General features: G+C 47.1%; 1 pseudogene; it reads left to right on the forward strand.

Moving 5' to 3' along the window:
* The first annotated feature begins 1,517 nt into the window (after positions 1 to 1,517).
* Positions 1,518 to 5,706, forward strand: LOC148152270 (uncharacterized; annotated as a pseudogene).
* Positions 5,707 to 10,425: the final 4,719 nt, after the last annotated feature.

Raw genomic sequence — 10,425 nt, forward strand, 5'->3', positions numbered from 1 at the left:
CGGGTATCCCAGAGGTGTTCTCTGAAACGTCCCGCAAGTAGGCAGCCTGTCTCCCCAATGTAGAGGAGGCCACATCGGGTGCAGCAGATGCAGTAAATGATGTGTGTGGAGGTGCAGGTGAATTTGTGACAGATATGGAAGATCCCTTGGGGCCTTGGAGGGAAGTGAGAGGGGAGGTGTGGGCGCAAATTTTGCATTTCTTGCGGTTGCAGGGGAAGGTGCCGGGAGTGGAGGTTGGATTGGTGGGAGGTGTGGGCCTGACGAGGAAGTCGCAGAGGGAGTGGTCTTTCCGGGAAGGGGAGGGAAATATATCCTTGGTGGTGGGGTCTGTTTGGAGGTGGCGGAAATGAGGAAGGATGATACGATGTATCTGGAGGTTGGTGGGATGGTAGGTAAGGACGTAGGAAGAACAGTCAGCTTAAAAGGATGGAGATGAAGGCTGTAGGCAGGTCTAGTGAGGATGAGCAAACCCATGGTGGATGAAAGCCTGATGAGAAGCTGTTTAAGAATATCCAAGCATTGCCTAAATTTGGTGAGAAGGATGTGGAAGCCTTTTTCATCTCATTTGAAAAAGTGGCTAAACAAATGCAGTGACCAGTGATCATATGGGGTTTGTTCATCCAAACAAAACTTGTAGGTAGGGCGAGTGAGGTCTTTGCATCACTATCAGAGGAGGTGTCTGGGGAATTTGAGGAGGTGAAAAAAGCCATCTTAAGTGCATATGAGATTGTACCAGAAGCCCATAGACAATGTTCCAGGAATCTAAGGAGGGACCCTGGTCAAACCTATATTGAGTTGAAAGTATCAAAGTAATTTTGATAAATGGATAAGAGCTTTAGAAATAGAGCAAACCTATGATGCCCTAGAGAGGTAATTATGCTGTGGTTCTGTTCGCCGAGCTGGAAGTTTTTGTTGCAAATGTTTCGTCCCCTGTCAAGGTGACATCCTCAGTGCTTGGGAGCCTCCTGTGAAGCGCTTCTGTGGTGTTTCCTCCGGCATTTATAGTGGCCTGTCCCTGTCGCTTCCGGTTGTCAGTTTCAGCTGTCTGCTGTAGTGGCCAGTATATTGGGTCCAGGTCGATGTGTTTGTTGATGGAGTTTGTGGATGAGTGCCATGCTTCTAGGAATTCCCTGGCTGTTCTTTGTTTCACTTGCCCTATAATGGTAGTGTTGTCCCAGTCAAATTCATGTTGCTTGTCGTCTGCGTGTGTGGCTACTAGGGATAGCTGGTCGTGTCGTTTCGTGGCTAGTTGATGTTCGTGGATGCGGATCAGAGGGTGGTACACGCATGGAATGAGCTGCCAGAGGATGTGGTGGAGGCTGGTACAATTGCAACATTTAAGAGGCATTTGGATGTGTATATGAATAGGAAGGGTTTGGAGGGATATGGGCCGGGTGCTGGCAGGTGGGACTAGATTGGGTTTCTGGTTGGCATGGACAGGTTGGACCGAATGGTCTGTTTCCCTGCTGTACATCTCTAGGACTCTGTGACTGCAGGCTTTGTCCAGAAACTAATCACAGTGCTTGCTCACCTGTGGTTCACACTTGAGTGAGGTGCCATTTCCTTCTCCTAGTTTGATTTAACCTCAGTGGTGGGGAAGCTCTGAGTAACAAAACGTCAGAACATCATGAACCGACTTTCAGATAAATATGGGTGAGTTAAGGAAAACCAAGTGCAGATATGAAGTGACAGAGGGTTGGGGAGGGAATTCTGTCGATGTAATGTACACGTACGTCCAGGTGGTTTTAGCTGAAGTCCCACGTAACAGACCTGCCAGCAACATTGAAGCTGATGGATTAAAACAGACCCTTTTAAAAAAAAAGCCACAAAGAACTGAGGCTGCAGGAGATCTGAAAACAGAAACTCAGCAGGTTTGACAGCATCTGTGGAGTGAAAGCAGAGTCAATATTTTGAGTGCAAGATCCTTCTTCAGAGGAGAAAGGATACTGGACCTGAAGCGTTAACAGATGCCACCACGCCTGCTGAGTTTCTCCAGCAATTTCTGAATAAAAAGGACGTGAACCTGAAAATGCTGGTGGTCAGTTGTATTCAGGCTGCAGCTTCATCAATGACCATCCCACCACCGTAAGGTCAGAAGTGGAGATGTTCACCGAAGATGACACTCCTACTAGAGCATTCCATGGCCAAAAGCAGCAAGACTTGGACAATATCCAGGCTTGCACCGACAAAATGGTGAGTAATATTTGTGCCACGTGACGGTCAGACAATTACCATCCCCAACCAGAGAAAATCTAATCATTGCCACATGACATTCAGAGGTGTTAGCATCACTGACTTCCCCTCCAAATTAACATCCTGTGGGTTACTACTGACCTGCAACATAAACACAGTAGCTACAAGAGCAGGTCAGAGGTTAGGAATACTGCAACGAGTTACTCACCCCCTGACTCCCCAAAGCCTGTCCATCATCTCCAAGGCACAAGTCAGGAGTATGATGGAATATTCCCCAGTTGCCTGGGTGGGTGCAGCTCCAACAACACTCAGGGAGCTTGCACCATCCAGGCCAAAGCAGCCCGCTTGATTGATACCACATTCAGAAACATCCACTCCCTCCACCACCAATGCTCAATAGCTGCAGTGTGTACTATCTGCAAGATGCACGGCACACCAGAGACACTTTCCAAACCCACACCCACTTCCATTGAGAAGGATGAGGGCAGCAGATAGAGGAGAACGTCATCCCCCACAAGTTCCCCTCCAAACCACTCACCATCTTGACTTGGTAATATATTGCTGTTCCTTCACTGTCACTGGGTCACAATCCTGGAATTCCTTCCCTAAGGACATTGTGGATCAAGCTACAGAACATGGACTGCAGCGATTCTTGAAGGCAGCTCACCCCCACCTTCTCAAGGGGCAACTAGGGACAGGCAATAAATGCTGCTGTTTCAATGAGATTGCCTCTCATTCTTCTAAACTTTGGAGAATTTAGTAGTTTACTTAGCCTCCCCACCGCCTCCAGGGACCAGTGTAGTGAGCCTTTATCCTTTACCAATATTCTTTGTTAAATTTGGAGAAGCACAGTACTCCAAGTGTGTGGTCTCACCACAACGTTGTACCTTTGAAGCAGGAATGCTTTACTCCTACACTCCAATCCCCTTGCAATAAAAACCAACAGACCATCTGTGTAAGGGAGTCCGCTTGGGAGTGTGGGAATGATGGCAATGGAGTGAGTGTGAGAAATGGGAGAGTGGGAATCATGATACTGGGATCAGGTGGGAATATGGAGGTTGGGAGTGGGCTTTTCTTCCTGTTTATGGGATGTGGGTGTTGCTGGCTAGGCCAGTATTCCTTACTCAGCAATCACATTGGTCTGGAGTCACACGAAGGCCAGACCAGGTACATTTCCTTCCCTAAAAGACATTAGTGAACCAGATGGGTTTGACCCCCCACAATCGACTATGGTTTCATGGTCGTCACTCGTCTCTTAATTCCAGATATTTATTGAATTCAAATTCTATCATCTGCTGTGGTGGGCTTCGAACTTGGGTCCCCATAGCTGCCCTGGGTGTCTGGATTAATCACCTTGTGATAATATCACTAGGCCATGGTGAAAATGACAGTGTTGGGATGGGGGTTGGGAATGAGGGAGATGGAACAGTGGAAGCATGGGGATGAAGTTGGGGTTGGGAATGTGGGAATAGGAGAGTGGGAATGTGGGAGATGGAGTCAGGGTTCGAATGAGGAAGTGGGTGTTATGGTATTCAATCATTGGTGAAAGTCTCGTGTATGCTGTATGAATATAGATGTCTATATGAGATTGATCTGTAGACAGTCTGGTGTTTTCTCCATCCCTCAGGGTCTAACTTCTCTCGATTTACATGGATGCAGCAGGATCCAATCATCTCTCCTGGTGGATCTGATCGAGTGTCTGCCACGCCTCCGTAAGCTGACTCTGTCAGGTACCCAGTGTAACCTCCAGGTGCTGTCAGCTATTGGATGTACTTGCAAGGAGCTGAGAGAGCTGGATGTCTCAATGTGTAAAGCAGTGACCTCCTTGGCGTTGCTGCACTTGGTGTATGATCAGAGCCGGGCAGCGTTTAACCCCCTGCAGCTGGGCAAGCTCCTGACTGAAGGCATTCAGCTCTGTCCGGACTCCACTGAGCAGCAGGTGACTATTGTGGCCTTTCTCCTGCTAGCTCTCCCCAGGTTAGAGTACATCTCTCCCACTTTCCTCGCGGAAGCACTAACTCTGATCCACAGGCGCCTCTTTGGGAAAGGCCAGCAGTTTCTGCACAGCCAAGGCTTCCCCTGTCTGGAGAAGGCCTTAGGCCTCAGAGTGACACCAGGAGATGGCCCCTCACAGACAGCGCTCAGTCTCAGACAGTTAGAAGTAGGTCCAGGGCAAGACCTCTCCATCGTGACATCCATCTGCAGAGAGGTTGTCGAAGCCAGAGTTTCCCTGGATGATGAGATAAGGGACCTGCAGTGCTTTAATTCCTGGAAACAGCTAACCCACCTCACTGTGGACTGCACTGGCGACGCCAAGAGGACTTTGAGTGAGATGATCCCGATTTTCTCCTGCCTGGGCTGTCGTCTCCACTTTCTTTCCCTTCAGAACTTCCATTACCATCTAGAAACTTCTGTCAGCCGAATCCTGGAACTCTGTCCCAGTCTCCGTGTCTTCCAGGCTCTACTGCATCTCCTCCACAGAACTGTAGCTCCGCCCTGATAAACGAGGACAGTGATGGTGAAGATGATGACCAGCAGCCAGTTGAGAGCTTTTTGCTTCCCATAAACTGGCATTTTCCCCACTTAAAGGATTTCAGTTTGCGGCTTTTCGATTCCACCCCGATGCCTCGCAGTTTCCAGCTCTCCCTGGGAACAGCCATGATCTCCGCTCTGCAGGGGTCACCGAGGCTGGAGAAGCTATCCCTCATCAACATCCTCATGAATCTGGACAGGCTTTTCCAGAAGGTTCTGGAGCAGCCTGCCTCTCTGGTGCAGTTAGCGGAGCTGTGTCTGTCCCAAAGCCATGTGTCACCTGTCACTGTCCAACTCCTGATGACAACAGACAACCAGCTGACCTCCCTCGATATAAGACACTGTCACATGACCAGTTTGTGACAGATGCAAAACGCAGTAAATTTGATTTGCTAATCGTCTGGGAGTGATGTGTAAGGGGACTGGTTAAACCGGTATATGCTAAGCATTGCTATCATGTGATAGTCCTCAGAGTGTGGATTTGAATGAGCCTATGATAGAGGGAAGATCTGAATAGTATGAAGAGCTTTCTACAGAGACACAGGCAGTCTTAGAGGCATACACACCCACACTCTCACACCCACACTCTCTCACACACTCAGAGGCCCTCTCTTGTGCCCTCTCTCTCTCTCTCTCTCTCACACACACACACACACACACTCAGAGACTCTGTCACCCTCTCTTGTGCTCTCCCTGTCTCTCTCTCTCACACACCCAGAGACTCAGAGACTCTTGCTCTCTCTTGTGCTCTCTGTCTCTCTCTTTCTCACACATGCACGTATACACACACACATGTATACATACACACACACGTATACACACACACATATGTAGACACACACACACGTAGACACACACACGTATACACACACACAGGGAGGTAATAGTATTGTGGTAATGTCACTGGTCCTAGTAACCCAGAGGCTCCGGCTAACCTGTGAATGTGTGAATTCAGTAAATAAAACATGGAATTGAAAGCTACATCAGTAATAGTGACCTCATTAGTGATTTTTGTAAAGACCAAAGACTAATGCCCTTTAAGGAAGGAAATCTGCTCCTTACTTAGTCTGGCTTACACGTGACTCCATACCCACAACAATGCGATTGACACTTATCTGCCTTTGAAATGGCCTAGTACGTCACTCACTTCGAAGGCCAGTTAGGGATGGTCAATAAATGCAGGATGTTAATGCCCATGAAAGATGAACAAAACTTGTGTGCGTGCGTGCACACACACGCACACTGCTGTTTGCACACCCACGTCACAAATCTCTGCTATCTTGAACAGTGGTCAACCATATGAAAGCCATTGTTTAAACTTCCACAAAAATAAATAAATCATACAAATTGCAATGCTGTTACTAAATTATTAATAATAATGTGAAACCAGCCAGAGACACGCTAATGGATTTTTATGGAAGAGCCTTTCACTGTAAAGTGAATGTACTGACAGATGTATCAATGAAATAGAGTCAAAGAGATGTACACAGGGAAATAGACCCTTCGGAGCAACCCATCCATGCCGACCAGATATCCCAACCCAATCTAGTCCCACCTGCCAGCACCCGGCCCATATCCCTCCAAACCCTTCCTATTCATATACCCATCCAAATGCCTCTTAAATGTTACAATTGTACCAGCCTCCACCACTTCCTCTGGCAGCTCATTCCATACACGTACGACCCTCTGCGTGAAAAAGTTGCCCCTTCGGTCTCTTTTGTATCCTTCCCCTCTCACCTTAAACCTATGTCCCCTAATTCTGGACTCTCCCCACCCCAGGGAAAAGACTGTCTATTTATCCTAACCATGTCCCTCATGATATTATAAACCTCTATAAGGTCACCCCTCAGCCTCCAGCGCTCCAGGGAAAACAGCCCCAGCCTGTTCAGCCTCTCCTTGTAGCTCAAATCTTTAACCCTGGCAACATCCTTGTAAATCTTTTCTGAACCCTTTCAAGCTTCACAACATCTTTCCGATAGGAAGGAGACCAGAATTGCACACAATATTCCAACAGTGGCCTAACCAATGTCCTGTACAGCCGCAACATGACCTCCCAACTCCTGTACTCAATACTCTGACCAATAAAATAAATCATACCAAACGCCTTCTTCACTTTTCTATCTACCTGAGACGCCACTTTCAAGGAGCTATGAACCTGCACTTCAAGGTCTCTTTGTTTAGCAACACTCCTAGGACCTTACCATTAAGTGTATAAGTCCTGCTAAGATTTGCTTTCCCAAAATGCAGCACCTCACATTTATTTAAATTAAACTCCATCTGCCACTTCTCAGCCCAATGGCCCATCTGATCAAGATCCAGTTGTAATCTGAGGTAACCTTCTTCACTGTCCACTACACCTCGAATTTTAGTGTCATCCTCAAACTTACTAACTATACTTCTTATAAATGTGATGAGCAACAATATTTTAATTTTTTTTTACAAATAAATCATTAACGGAGTGATACGTTCTCAGAAACACAATGTAAATAAAAGTTTAAAAGCACGAAATAAGCCTCGAGATTATCTGCATTTCGTTCAGGTTTTCTGAGGTCACTAACTAGAACATGCAATCCAGCCACAAATGGCACTTTCAGCCATTTATTTTTGCACCTAATGTTTTAAAAACGTTTTGAAGTGAATGATGGGAACTGACAGCTGCCTGTGAGTTTGGAGCAGGGCAAGGTCAGCGGTTACATGAAAGATACACCATCTGTCAGTTCCCATCCAAAGCACTCCCCGTCGTGTATGACCATAATTAGGGACAGGAGTAGACTGTTCAGCCCCTCCAGACTGCTGCACAATTCTGTAGGATCATGGCTGATCCCATATTCTTCATGTCCACTTCCCTATCTTTCCCCAGTGACTCTTCTTCCCTGACTGATCAAGAATCTATCCGAGCTTTAAATCTACACAAGGACTGTGCCCCCCACAGCTCTCTGTGGTAAGGAGTTCTGAGATTCGCAAACCTCTGAAAATCTCCTTACTGAGAGAAATTCCAAAATGTTAGTCTTTGGAATTCTGACCTCCAGAAAACGGGGCGGGGGCGTCATTGAGTATATTCAAGGCTGAGTTAGATTTTTGACTAACGTGGGAGTTAAAGATAATGGGAATGAGATGGGAAAGTGGAGTTAATGGCAAGTTGTGATCAGCCATGGCCTTATAGAATGATTAAGCAGGCTTGAGGGACCAAATTGCCTGTTCCCTGAAGTAATCTCAATGTCTTCATGGTCTGAAATACTTTTTTCCTTCAATGTCTCCCTCTCTAGCCACACATTCACCTGTTTTATCTTGTTGATTTCCTTGTTTCCTTGAGGCACTGGAGTCATCCAGATATCACTGTGCTGAGAGTTCTTCATTTCTACATTCTATCTACCCCGTGCAAGTCGGTCCGTATCCCCTCAGGCTATTCCCACTATATGCTAGTCATTTCTACATAACTCCTAACCTCGAGCTCCCTCCCTCCTCCCCACTGTAAAATGTTCAGCTGATTGGGCCACGTTCAAACAGTCCACAGGTACCTTGGATGAGTACGCCACTACCATCACAGACTTTATCAGCAAGTGTGTGGAGGACTGCACACTGAGGAAGTCAATCCGGGTGTTCCCCAACAGGAAACCCTGGACAAATCAGGACTTACAGAACCTGCTAAAAACCAAGTGTGAGGCCTTCAGATCAGGAGACCCACTCAAATACAAGGAATCCAAGTATGACCTTCGCAGAGCCATTAGGACAGCCAAGGACCAATACTGATCCAAACTAGAGACTCAGACAGACACCCGGCGACTATGGCAAGGACTGAATGACATCACAGGTTCTAAAAAGAGACAGTGCAAGATAGCAGACGATGACACATCCCTCCCAGATTGTCTCAACGCCTTCTATGCTCGCTTTGAGCAGAATTTCAGCAGAGAGGTAACACCTATTCTGACAGGTCCTGACGAACCTATCCCAACAGTCACTGCATCAGAGGTCAGACCAGTTTTCCTTTATGTGAATCCAAGGAAAGTGATGGGACCAGATAGAATACCAGGCCGTGCACTCAGGGCATGTGCAGATCAACTGGCAGAGATCTTCTCAGACATCTTCAAGCTCTCCCTGCAGCAGGTTACTGTCCCTGCTTGTGTCAAGATGGCCAACATCATCCCTGTGCCTAATGCGGCCCATGCAGCATGGCTCAATGATTACTGCCCAGTGGCCCTAATCTCGGTGGGCATGATGTGCCTTGAAAGGCTGGTCATGGCATTAATCAACTCCAGCCTCCCCCTACTTTTGACCCACTCCAATTTGCCTATCGGACCAACATTTCCACGTCAGATGCCATATCACTTGCCCTTCAGTCCTCCCTAGAACATCTTGACACCAAGAACAGCTATGTAAGAATCCTACTCATTGACTACAGTTCAGCCTTCAACACTAGTATCCCCTCGAGACCGATTACTAAACTTGGTGATCTCGGACTAAGCCCCACTCTCTGCAACTGGATCCTCAGTTTCCTGACCCACAGGCCACAATCAGTGAAGGTTGGGGACAATATTTCATCCTCATTAACACTCAACACTGGAGACCCCAGGAATGCATACTCAGCCCCCTTCTGTACTCACTACGTACCCATGACTGTGTTGCCAAATACCAGACTAATGCCACTTACAAGTTCACTGATGACACCACCATAGTTGCTCAAATCTCAGATGGCGATGAAACAGACTACAGACAGGGGGTGGAAGACCTGGAAAAATGGTGCACTGAGAACAACCTAGCTCTCAATGCCAGCAAAACCAAGGAAGTCATTGTTGACTTTTGGCGGGATGTTACTCATGCCCCTCCTATACATTAACTGCACAGAGGTGGAATGAGTGGAGAGTGTCAAGCTCCTGGGAGTAGTCATCCACAACAAGCTTTCCTAGACTCTTCATGTGGATGCAAAGGCCCAACAACGTCTCTTCTTCCTCAGACAGCTGAGGAAATTTGGCATGATGGCGATACCCTTGTCAACTTTTATAAATGTGTCATCGAGAGCATTCTGTCTGGATGTATCACTACCTGTACCATTCAAGATTGGAGATGGTTACAGAGAGTGGTGAACTCGGCCCGGACAATCGCAAAGGCCAAACTCCCATCTATAGAAGCCATCCACCAGGCCCACTGTCAAGGAAAGGCCGCCAGCATTCTCAAAGATCCATCCCATCCTGGCAATGTTTTTCTACAACCTCTACCATCAGGGAGAAGGTACAGAAGCCTGAACACATGCACCAGCCAGGTTCGAAACAGTTTCTACCCTACTGCTGTTAGAATACTGAATGGACTCACAAACTCTTAACATTCCCCTGTACCTGTGTTTTTGTTTTTGCCGCTGTTTACCTATTATTCACTTATCTATGCTCCTTAACTCTGTGATCTGCTCGCAAGTCAAATGTTTTCACTGTGCCTCGGTACACATGACATTGAATTCAATTCAATTCACATTCCACTCTTCTCAGTAATGGTCCTTGACCCTGGCAACAAGGAGGGAGCAGATGCACTGCTCTGGGATCACACTGACCACTGCAATGCTTGTCAATCATTAACTGTCACATTGCTATATTTGGAAAGAGACTGGTGAAGGCGCTTGTGCAGTGTTTTACCAAGTGACGTAGGTGTTGCTGCTTTTTATTCATTCGTTGGCAACCCTGGCTGGGCCCAGCATTTATTGCCTGTCCCTAG

This window comes from Chiloscyllium plagiosum, unplaced genomic scaffold, assembly GCF_037043375.1.
Source record: "Chiloscyllium plagiosum isolate Xiang-an unplaced genomic scaffold, Cpla_swu_hap1 HiC_scaffold_1, whole genome shotgun sequence".
NCBI classification, from domain to species: Eukaryota; Metazoa; Chordata; class Chondrichthyes; order Orectolobiformes; family Hemiscylliidae; genus Chiloscyllium; species Chiloscyllium plagiosum.